The sequence below is a fragment of the Pinus tabuliformis genome, chromosome 4_2 (genome assembly GCF_031772625.1).
Source record: "Pinus tabuliformis cultivar Carrire ecotype Pingquan chromosome 4_2, CPIR1, whole genome shotgun sequence".
Classification (NCBI taxonomy): domain Eukaryota; kingdom Viridiplantae; phylum Streptophyta; class Pinopsida; order Pinales; family Pinaceae; genus Pinus; species Pinus tabuliformis.
The window spans coordinates 1,162,198,974-1,162,210,796 of record NC_142304.1 but is presented as its reverse complement, the minus strand read 5'-3'; positions in this window follow the sequence as shown (position 1 = coordinate 1,162,210,796).

The window sequence follows — 11,823 nt, the reverse complement described above, 5'->3', positions numbered from 1 at the left end:
GTAAAAGTCGACATGAATTTATACCATGGTGAAATCGACACTCTGAATTTGAACCACTGGTTGTAGTAACTGGAATTTTATTTCAGCATCCATCAGATCGAGGAAGGGAAAAATATCTCATTCGCGTTGCTAAAATTAGAGGGCCATGCAATGACTTGGTGGGAGGGCTACATGAAAACCCTGAGGTTGGAGGGAGAACCTCCAGTGACGAAGTGGGAATATTTCAAAAACCTCATTAAGTCACAGTTTTATCCCATTGGGTACGTGGAAGACCAGTGGATCTAGTGGCATTACTTCAGGAAAAATTCAGGCCAAAGCGTGTAGGAGTACACCATGGAATTCAGAAATATGGCGATAATGTTGGGTATCTCTCCAAAGAACGCAGTTGTACTCCTCAAGTATTTGGAGGGTCTGCACTGCCATTTGTGTGAGCAAGTGATGTTTTTCAAGCCAAAATTGGTGGACGAGGTTTGTGTACAGGCACAGTACCTGGGGAACATAGGCCTGAAGAGAACACAATCAAGTGGATCAAAGCAGAAGGAACAACATGACACTTCTAAGGAGGGGAAGTAGAAGCAAAAAGGAGGAAATGATAAGAAGATGGAAACCACAACACACCAGTGCAAAGATCCTAGCAACCACTGCAACATCGATGGCCATATAGAGGAAAATGTTTGAAGTTGCATCCACAGTTAAATTCAAAGAACAAGAAGAAGGATAATAAGAAGAAGAATCTCATGGCCACTAATTCGAGCAACCAAGTTGAAAGCAACTCAGATGTGGATGAGAATATCGTATGTACGTCGGTGTAGAAGGCGGTGCATCTGAGTAGCCTTCAACAAATAGGAAGATAAAGAATTGACCAAACTCTTCCATATAAAGATACAGGTCAAGAAGACAAATATTCATGCTTTGTTTGACTCAGGATCACAAGAGAATCTCATTACAACAGAGCTAGTCAAGAAGTTGGGGTTGGAAGCTTGTGATCATTCAAACCCATATCCACTGGGATGGGTAAATAAAGATGCAGAGATGAAGGTAACAAAACAGTGTAAAATTAGATTTTCTATCAGTGTTGATTTTATAGATGAAGTATATCTAGATGTGGTTCCCCTTAATGTATGTGGAGTCATGTTTGGGAGACTTCCATACATGTACATGCGTGATGAAATATTCATGAGGAGAGCCAACCAATACCGGCTCGTCAAGGATGGAAGATTGTTTATCATCAACACGCACAAAGGTAAGTCAAAAATTTCACTCGTAAGTGCCAACCAAGTCAAGAACTTGATTAGTTCCAGCAATAAGTATGTTTTATTGTTTTTAAGAGAAAGTCAGTACATAGAGGGGTTAATAAGAGGCAATGCATACCTGGAGGGGTGTACGAAGAAACAAAAACAAAAATTAGAGGAGTTGTTACAGGCATACAGGGATGTGTTCTGAGAGCCTAAAAGGTTACCACCTAAGAGAGAAGTGGAGCACGAGATCTAGCTATTGTCAGCTCCCCATTACCAAATATAGGTTTGTGCAGGTAGTCTATTATAGAAGCGAATGAGGTGAAGAAACGATTGCAGCAGCTACTGGAACAGGGTGTCATTCAACCGAGTACATCACCATTTGGGTCACCCATCATCATTGTGCGGAAGAAGGATGAGACTTGGCGGATGTTATAGATTATAGGGCGTTAAATAAAATCACGCTCAAGAATAAATACCCCTTGCACAGGATAGATGATTTGTTGGATTAGTTATAGTAAGAAAAAAACTTCACCAAACTGGACTTGAAGTCTGGATATCACCAGGTTTGATTCAAAGAAGAAGATACCTGGAAGACCGCCTTAAAAACCAAGCAAGGTTTGTTTGAGTGGTTAGTCATGTCATTTTTCCTATGTAATGCACCAGCTACATTTATGATAATAATGAATGATATACTGCGCCATTTTATAGATTCATTTGTTATTGTCTATTTGGATGATATACCTATACTGTATAGTGCTACCTGGGAGGAGCACATGTCACATTTGACATAGGTGCTGGAAACATTAAAGAAGCACCAGTTACTAGAAAATCTCAAGAAGTTTGAGTTTGTGCAACAATATTTGGTGTATCTGGGGTATGTGAACGGTGAAGGAGAGCTAAAGATAAATCCTTCCAAGATGGAGGCCATCATGAAATGGTTGGTGCCTAATAATGTTTCTGAGGTCAGGAGTTTCAATGGGGAAACACAGTACCTAAGGAAACTCATAGCCTCATTTTCAACAGTAGCAGCACCAGTCCATGCCATAACAGCAAGTGGTAAGAGTTTTAAGCGGGGAAAAGGTCAGCAGAGGGATTTCAAGGAGCTAAAGAAGAAGATCAATCAAGCACCAATTCTGGCATTACCAAACTTTCAGCGACCCTTTGAAGAGGAGACAAATGTGAGTGGGTATGTTATGAGAGCTATCTTGATGCATGGAGGAAGGCATGTATGTTACCATTCTGAACTGTTTCACGGGGCAGTCCTTAACTACCCTACCTATGACAAAGAGCTCTATGCCATGGTGAAAACTGTGAAGAAGTGGAAGCACTATCTAATGGGAAAGGAGATAGTAATCCACACAGATAACTAGCCATTACAGTACTTATAGGCCCAGAGTAAGCTACAACAAACCAGGCATTACAATTGGATGAGGTTTTTACAAGAATTTCATTTGGTGATAAAATATAAGAAGAGAAACAGAAATAAGTTGCACGACATGCTTTCAAGGCCACCCACATCAAAGATCACAACTTTAGGGACTCTTATGCACATGGAGCCATTCACCCATGATGCATGCATAGAAGCATATTCAGAGGATGAGGACTTCTAAGAGGTGTATCAGCAGTTGCAAAGTCAAAGTCATGTGCACGATGGTGACAAAATCGTTGACTACCATCTCCAAGATCGGTTACTCTACAAGCTAGATAAGTTGTGTTCCTAAAGGTGAGCAACTACAGTTGATTAGACAGGCTCACACCTCCAAGGTTGCAGGGCACCTTGGTGTAGGGAAGATTGTCTCTAACTTGCAGGGGTACGTGTATTGGCCCAAGATGCAAGAGAAGGTAGTTAGGTACATAAGAGGATGTATGCTTTGTCATACCAGCAAGCCTAGAAATAGGAAACAACATCTATATCATCCCTTACCTGTACCTACTCATCCTTAGGAAAGCATTTCCATGGACTTTGTGGGAGGTTTACTGAAAACCAGGAAGAAACATGACTACCTGTTTGTGGTGGTTGACAGGTTCAACAATATGTGTGTTTTAATTCCCTGTAAAAATACCATCAGTGGGAAAGAAGCAACAAACTTGCTCTTTGGACAGGTATGGGTGCACTTTGGGATACCAAGGAGCATTACTTTAGACAGGGATACAAGATTTCTCAGTGCATTTTGGACTACATTGTGGGAGAAGATAGACACAAAGTTGAATATAACTACAGCATCCATCCACAGACAGATGAACAAACAGAAGTAGTCAACGGGACTTTGGTGTAGCTTCTGAGGGGATACAACCAGAAGCATCTAAAGAATTGGGATGAAAATCTGGTATATATACAAGATTCTTACAATAGAGCAGTCCATACTTCTACAATAAAGTCCCCATTTGAAACTTGTTTTGGATATTTTCAACCTTCACCTTTGAATATTGCATATGGGAAATAAGGAGGAATGAGGGAAGATCTTGCAGGAGATTCTTTGAGGGTTGAAAAAATTATATAAAAGATCAGGTAGATCCATCTACAAGTACTAGAAACACTGCAGAAGTCACAGAAGAAGTATAAGTCCAGGCATGATCAACACAAAATAGAAAAATCATTCAAGGTGGGCGACAGAGTATGGCTACAATTGAATAAGGACAGGTTGCAGGGGCCGAGTAAGAAAATTGAGGCTTTGAGGTATGGTCCCTTTGAGATACTGGAAAAGGTGGGTGATAATGCCTATTGACTCAATTTAACACCATATATGTGCATTTACTCAGTTGTGAATGTGGAGAATTTGGAACTCTATGAGCCTACCATGTTAGATCAAGAAGGAACATGTCCTACCTTCTATGGAGGATTTGGCACCAAACGTTCAGGCATAGTTCATAGAAGATACAATTTTGTAGAGGAGGTCCATAACTATAATACAGGGGCTACATGACCTTTGGCAGATTGGGTTGAAGGGACAACTTCTAGGAAAAGCTAAATGGTACACTAGAGAGAAGGTGGAGGAAAAATTCCCTCACCTCATTCAGTAAAAGATTTTAGGGACTAAAAGCCCCCCAAAATGGGGAGGTGTGATCAGGATTGGATAATTACATTATTTTTCATCCATATCGATGCATTTGGAGTGGAAAAAGTGGAGGAATCATATCAAGGGACCATTTTTACTGGCGGGACCCAGTTTGGTGAAACGAGGTCTTAAGCCTTCTAGGAGCATTTTTAGGCATCAAACAACATTTTTTTGGGGTAAAACTTTTCCTCTTTGGTGTAGCACCTTTTCATGTTGTTCTACACACAAAATCTTTCCAACTGCATAAGAAGCACGCCAATCAGAGTCTGTATGCAAAATTTATGCCACTCAAAAATTGACCTTCTTGTTTCACACATATAATTAGGGAGGATGTCGTGTCAACCCCCATTATTCATGGAAAATGGGATAGCCACATGTTTTTGATGTAAACTACTCTGGAATATTCTATATTATAACTCTTGTTAAGAGTTAATGTAGTCAAAATTAACCACTAGTAGGCTATCATGTTGTGTTATAATCGGGCCACTGAGAGGAAAAGGAATTCCATTCTTTCGGGAGAATTATGTTCCATAGTTAAGAAAAGATATACAAGAGAGATAGGAGGTAGAGAACACAAAGAGGATTCGTGCACTGAACCCATGGGCCACATGCATTACTTATTTGTACCTGCATCCATATTTCCAGAGAGATAAATAGAGCAAAGTGGCCTTACCTTCCAGCTAGGTTTTCTCCCGAAAGGGTTTCCCAAAGATCATATCTTGTGTCTTCTATGTGTGTGAGCTTATTTTTTTGTTATCTACTTTTCTGCATAATTTCTATTTGCATGCATGCATTAATTACAGTTAAATCTACATATCTAGAATTTTAATAAAATTGTAATAGTGTAAAAATTTGGTATTTTAGTATATTATTATTAGATTTGTTGTGAGAAACTGTCCAATGGAATATCCACAGTAGTTTACGTATCGTGAATCAATCTAGTAGTGATCCAAGATTGAGTTTTTTCTTCTTTTAGAAGATTGAAGGATGAGGTTGCCAATAGAGTGCAAATTCCACCTGAAGCACCCCTTAATCTTACAACCACTGATTTACTCTCTTTCCAAATTATTCATTTTGCTAGAGCTTCACGCTCCCCTAATTTCATCTCCTAGAGGAGGAGGACATGTGGATTCTCTAATCTAATGAAGCTTTTTATTTTAGATCCCCTTTTCTCACTTCCCATCCCCCTACAATTCCAAGAAATGGTATTCATTATTTTCTATAAGTTTTAGAGCCCCCACGAAGATGAGGGCCAAAGGAACTAGATTTCTTTTGATTTTTAGGGAATTTGAAGGAAGGAACATTAAGGAAGGAACATTAATCATCGATTAAGTTCCCTTTCCTTTATCGCTTTTCGCATGCGCTGACTAGAGCTCTTGATTAGATTTTCTACCAACTTGTAGAATTTGGGAAATCTAAACTCCTTTCCATTTCATTTTCCATTTTTTCATCAGCTAAGGGAAATAATCAAGTTGAGATTTCTCTACTTGTAGAGATTCAAAATCTTCTTTGTTTTTTGAACCTGCATCTTCCACGAGACATTTTGCACAAGGTAATCTTCTAGTTCTAAGCCTTTATTCCATCATGGGTTTCACCATCTCCCTTTTCTCCGTAAGTCTACTCTGATTCTTCAACTCCCTGAGATTCTCCTTCATCCTTTTCATTTTCTAATAAAATGAACTAATTTCCATGTTGATAAATATTCTTCCCAACTCCTATAGATGAATCTTTCCCCACATTTTGAGGACTTGGTGGAGGAGGGCCCATTTGGGGGGGTATCTTGGCTCCTTTGGGGATTTTTGCGTGTTTTTCCTCTTCTCTTCTAGATTTTCCATTGACACCCATCCTCCTATTACTTGAAGGCATCCTCATTTTTGGGGAAATTCTTGGCAAGTTCCCACACTCATGACATTATTTACACTTGAAAGGGATATGGTCATAATCCACCTAATGAATGAAAGGCCAATTATCTAATGTGAGCTTAATTGCTTCCGAAGGGCCTTTCTCAAGGTCTACTCATGCGTAGATATTATCACATCCATACATCGAATATCTTGGTTTACTCTATCTATGTATCTTCCCAACACATTTCAGATGTTTCTCAAAGTATCCTCATCCCAGTAGTGAAGAGGTAAGACAGACAATTTTACCCATAGTGGAACTATTAATGGAAAATCATTCTCACGATTGAGATTCAGGGTCCAACAATCTAAGTAAAGACTCTGAGCACCCATAAAGTAAGGGTTTCTATTAAATATAAGATCCTATTATTCTTTAAGTTCAAATAAAAAGGTGAAAAAACCTTTGCCACAAAAGGCACACTCAATATAGCTGGTTTTCAAAGACTTAATACCAATTTTTACAAGCTCATTGAAAGAAATGGCCATTGGAGATGACATCCAGGAGAAACAAGGAGGCGATGGGTTTGATCCCCCCGCAGTGGAAACCATTTTTGAAATTGTTGTATCAGCTGCAACACCCTCCAAAATTTTGGCCTACATCCAATTTTGGAGCCTTCCTTGGTTTTTTTCCTTGCTATTTGCAAACACTCAGGCTCATCCAATGAGCTGGTGTCGAGTCTTGACACCCTTTTTGCTTGACCGTTCTTCGGTCACCTTTTAGCATGTTTGTTGCAATTTCATGCTTGCAATCATGTTCTAGCTATGTTGAAGGTGTGTCTTCATGTGTACAAGTTGTATTCACTATATAAGCATTTGTCGCACTCACACACGAAGTTGTATGCAATGTCGCGCAAGTGTCGTCGCGGTCGTTCAACGATCCATCTCAAGTGTCGCACTTGTCACTCGCACCCATTGGTCAGTCACACTGAGCATGTTGTCTTGTTGGTTCGAGGTGTCTTGTCATTAAGTCATGTTGAGTATGTGTTCAAAAGGTCATGTATACACAAGTTCACTCACTCACACACTTAGTCATTTTACCAAAAATCTATCGACCGAACCACCCTCCATCAGTCGGACCTCCATTGAGCTTCACTGTGCAGTCTCAGCGCTCAGTGACCAAGTAAGGCTACCTAGAATTGCGTAGAGCTTGAGGCTGCCTCTCAGGCAGTCTGCACTACGCGATCCTGGAATTGACCTGGCTGACTATCACCCAGAACAGGGCAGAATCTTCCCAAGAAGCCATCTCAATTCACACTGCCCGCAAGCCAATCCATCAAGCCTCCCGCTAGTCAACTGGAGAGTTTCACCGAACAGTGACCCTATGCTTCACTCCTCCAAAAAATTGCGCAGAAGCTGTTAGCATGCTTGCCTCCGCTGATTGGAGAAATTGTGCAGACAAGAGGGACAGGCACCCACTTCTTGTCATTGCACTGTCTCTGAAAATTTCACAGTTCGTTCAGTCAGTCCCCCTACCAGCTGGCATGTTGCTCCTTCTGAAAATTGTGCAATTTTCTTGGACTGTCCACCAGCTGCCCAACACCCGCTCAACCCAGAAACTACGCAGACATGTCCTGCATGCCTGCCTCCCAGTTCTATGTAGTTTTGGCCAACAAGCTCCCACATCCCACTCCCAACCTCCCCTAAGAATCTACGCAGTTTTCATCACCAGTGTCCTCTACTGCCCGCACTACCTTCCCTGAAAAAATTACACAATTCTGCCTCCCATCTGAGCCAAATCCCGCAAAATTTCATTTTTATTCTAGACTACTCATCCCAGCCTCCAAGTGACCTCTATGCATTTTTTCTTGACAGTGCCCTGAAGCCCCATCCCGACCTGAAATGTGCTCTACACAGTTTCAGAGCCTTGTCCTCTCTCCCGATCACCTGCACCCAAAAATGAAAGATGATGCATCATGGTAGACCAGGGGATTTCTGGATTTGATTTCATCTCGTCATGAGTGACTACAGATACAAGTACATGGATGAGACTTGGCGAGACAACAAACGGGATGAACAAGGAGCGCATGCTAGGAGACTTGTTCGTGAGCAGATGAACACATGAAGCATGACGAATACCAACGAATGGGGATACATGCATGTGGAGTTGAAGCTATGTGGTGGTCAAGCGAACACTAAGACCATCGAAGACTTCGCACACCTTTCCATCTGGAGGTGAAGCTATGTTACACCAAGAGCGCACTCATCATTCAAAATCATTACAGCTCGACATGGACACCATCATCAGCATGAACATACCATCACTGTCATGTCGAGTCATGTCATGATTCATCTCGACCACATCACTATTGTGGGTCATACTGTTGTAATCAATGTAATCTAACGTGGAAGTCCAACAGACCCACATACGAAGTTGAAGAGTCGTGTCAGTTGAAGAGTCATGTAAGTCAAATAGTCATGAGGGAAGTCGAAGAGTCACAAGGGTCCAGTTCACCCTTAACTATATATAGCCTTCATTTGTACATACAAAGTACTTTTCACCTTGGCTCCTCCCACATAGCCTTGAGAGTTTGTAATATTTTCTTTAAGGAGCAAGCAGTGGCTCCAACACCCCGTTATCGGGGCTAGTGATGTAATGGTGTACGGATGTATCTTGGAACTTTCGCTTAATTCAAAAGCTTGTTAACAGAGCAGCACGTTTTCACACGTATTGTATTTGTTTGTAAGACTATTCTTTGGATGCTTGTAATGCATGTTGCTTTAACCTGTATTAAGAAAGTTGAACTATTTCGATTGTTTTAGTACATATGTTGGAAATGTGTTGTATCAGTTGTTAACGTTGTCTCACCCGTGTGGAATATTCTGTCAGACACTTGAAAATTTCATTCTCGTAAACTTGTTATAACAACCGTCGCACTTGTGTGGACTACTCCATTGGGTGTTGTATGTGCTATCTGTTCACCTTTGTGTTTGTGACTGTCGCATCGGTGTGGACTACTCCACCGAAAGTTGCGCATATCCTGTTGTGTTGTGCGTCTCTAACAGATTTGGGACTATTCCCTTTTGACTTGAGACTCACTCTCATTCTCTCCCTCAACAGTGAAAGAACTTTGACACAAGCGACACTAAACACTCAACAGGCACCCGAACCTCTTTGTTTAAATACTAAGTATACCACTCTCATGTGTTGAAAAGCAAGAGCTAAGGCATATCTTTAAGATAATGGAAGTTGGTCCATCATACCAGATGGGACTCCTACACCAAACGGTGTGAGGTCTAGTTGGGACTTCATATCAGGGAGATCCCCTTAATGTTGGCGAATCCGGCACCATCAACATTTATGGCGCTAGAAGGGCCAGATGAAAAGCTAAGCCCATTACACCTTGTTTGAATCTCTTACCAAATGGATCATACACAATTCGTGCTCCCGGGGTGTTTCTCTCATTTCTCCCTTAATCAATGATCAAGCACGGATGAGCTTCTCGATCACTTGTCCTTGTTAAAGCTTGACAGTGAGGATAGAACGTCCGTAACCAAGCACATTTCTGATTTTCTTCATTTCTGTGAATCTCGTGAAATCGATAGTGAAGAGCTTATTTGTGTACTTTTCTTCCTCACCCTTGAATGTCGTGCTAATCGGTGGTGTCATACCCTACCACCTTCTGTCCATTCCCTTCTCACTCTCCTCAAGGAGCTCCATCAAGCCTTCAATAAGTGTAACCACCAAGATGTCTATGAAAGAATCTCTTGTTTAAGAATGAAGCTTGGTGAATCAGTTGAGGAATTTGCTACCCGCTTCCTTCACCTTTGTCACGAAATTCCTGAACGGTTTGTGGACCTTGACTTCATGAGCCAAGAGTTGAAACACTTGGTTCATGTTTCCCGACATGGTGAACCTCCTGATTTCCCTTCTCCCTCGACTCTTGCAGACCATGAGGACCCTCAGTTTGCAGAGGAGGAGCCCAAAAGCCTATTTGTTCATTGTCCTCCTCCCTTTTCGGACTCAAAGCAGGCGCCCCCTCGTAGTGGTCACAAAGCTAAGAAACTTGCATAGCGGTCGCAAAGCTGAGAAATCTACGTGGCATGTTCCCAACTCATCTTCTTAGTCGTCTCCTGCTCCAATGGAGGAAATTCCAAAATGGCTTAAAAAGATTATGGAAAAGACTCATTCCTCCATTCCGCAAGAGGACATCACCATTCATAACTTAAGTCTCGAATATGATCTGCATCTCTACCATCCCCCATCATCTACAAGCCATGACTCCTTGTGCCATGAATCGCTTGATCAATCCGCTTCATAAGATAGTTGTGCGCATTCTCTTGATTCTCAAGCTGCTGGCTCAAATTATGGTCATGTGCAAGGCAGTCTCATTACACAGGCAAAGGAGCAGGAAGGTGAAGACACAATCAATTCCTCTTCTATGTTTCAAAATGGTTCACATCAAGACAATGAGCTTCCATTCTTGATCGATTCTCAATCCGCTAATCTTGGTGAAACATCATGCACAATTAATTCTTTCAATCAACCTCCAGTCTTGGGCTGTCATCACTCCCATGCTTCTGTATGTGGTGATGAATGCCCAAACACATCATGTGATATGTTGTTCTCTCATGTACGCTCTAACTCAGATCTGGAATGTGCATTGGTCAAAGAAGACATCCATATCGAAACTTCCTCTTCACCCCACTTTCATGTGTGTTGTACTATCCACAGCACATTGACATGCATCGAAAACTTTGCATTCTCTTGTTTCTTCATCCGATGAGTTATCTCCTTGGTCAACACAAGGAAGTGAGGTTGTCCATGATGAAAACAGTCTCAACGCACAGGACTCTTCACACTCATCGTCATCTTGTATGTTGCATGAAGAAAACTCGTCAAGGCATCTTGCTAAAGATGAAAATTTTGATGAAGCCTGTGACAGAGATGGTTTCCATCCTAAGAGCAGTTTTGAAATCAGCAACAATAGCCATCCTCAAGCCATGCATGATCTGGTTCACATCTCAAAATTCCATTTTTCAATTCTAGAAAGTTTCGGGAGGTTCCAGGGAGTCTAGGCACTTCAACGTTCATTGATGGGTATGTCAGGACCTCGCAACTCTGGTATGCCCCTCAAACCGAATCAAATATGGTTTCTCAGACACAATCTGTCTATCTGCATGGTTGCACTCGATGTGGATCCCCGTGTAAAAAAATGTTTACTATTCCGGGTGTGATATTTCAAAATTTCAAATTTTCACTAATGACCTAATCCACGAGTCTATTACAATGTGTCTGTCTTCATGCACTTCTCTTACATCCAATTTGGGTTGGGAGTGTCTGCCTCTCATGCAATCATGGAACTATGAAGTTGATTATCTCAAAGACTGTCTTTGTTTGGAATCATACTTTATAGTTGTTCTCTCTCGTGATCAACTCCTTGGTCTTCTTGCGAATCTTGCCCGTCAAATATGCCCGCTTATCACACTAGAAATCTCCCCATGTGATGATGAGCGCACAATCTACCACACGAATCAAGTTCCTCTCATTTCACCACACCCCAACTGAGTTCACACATTTACAATGTCGGCATCCTTTCTACATTTTTGGGATGACCATGATGCCTGCACAATTTTTCACCAGTTACAGGTGGGTGTTCTATCATATCTAGCACACAACGAACTTGGTTC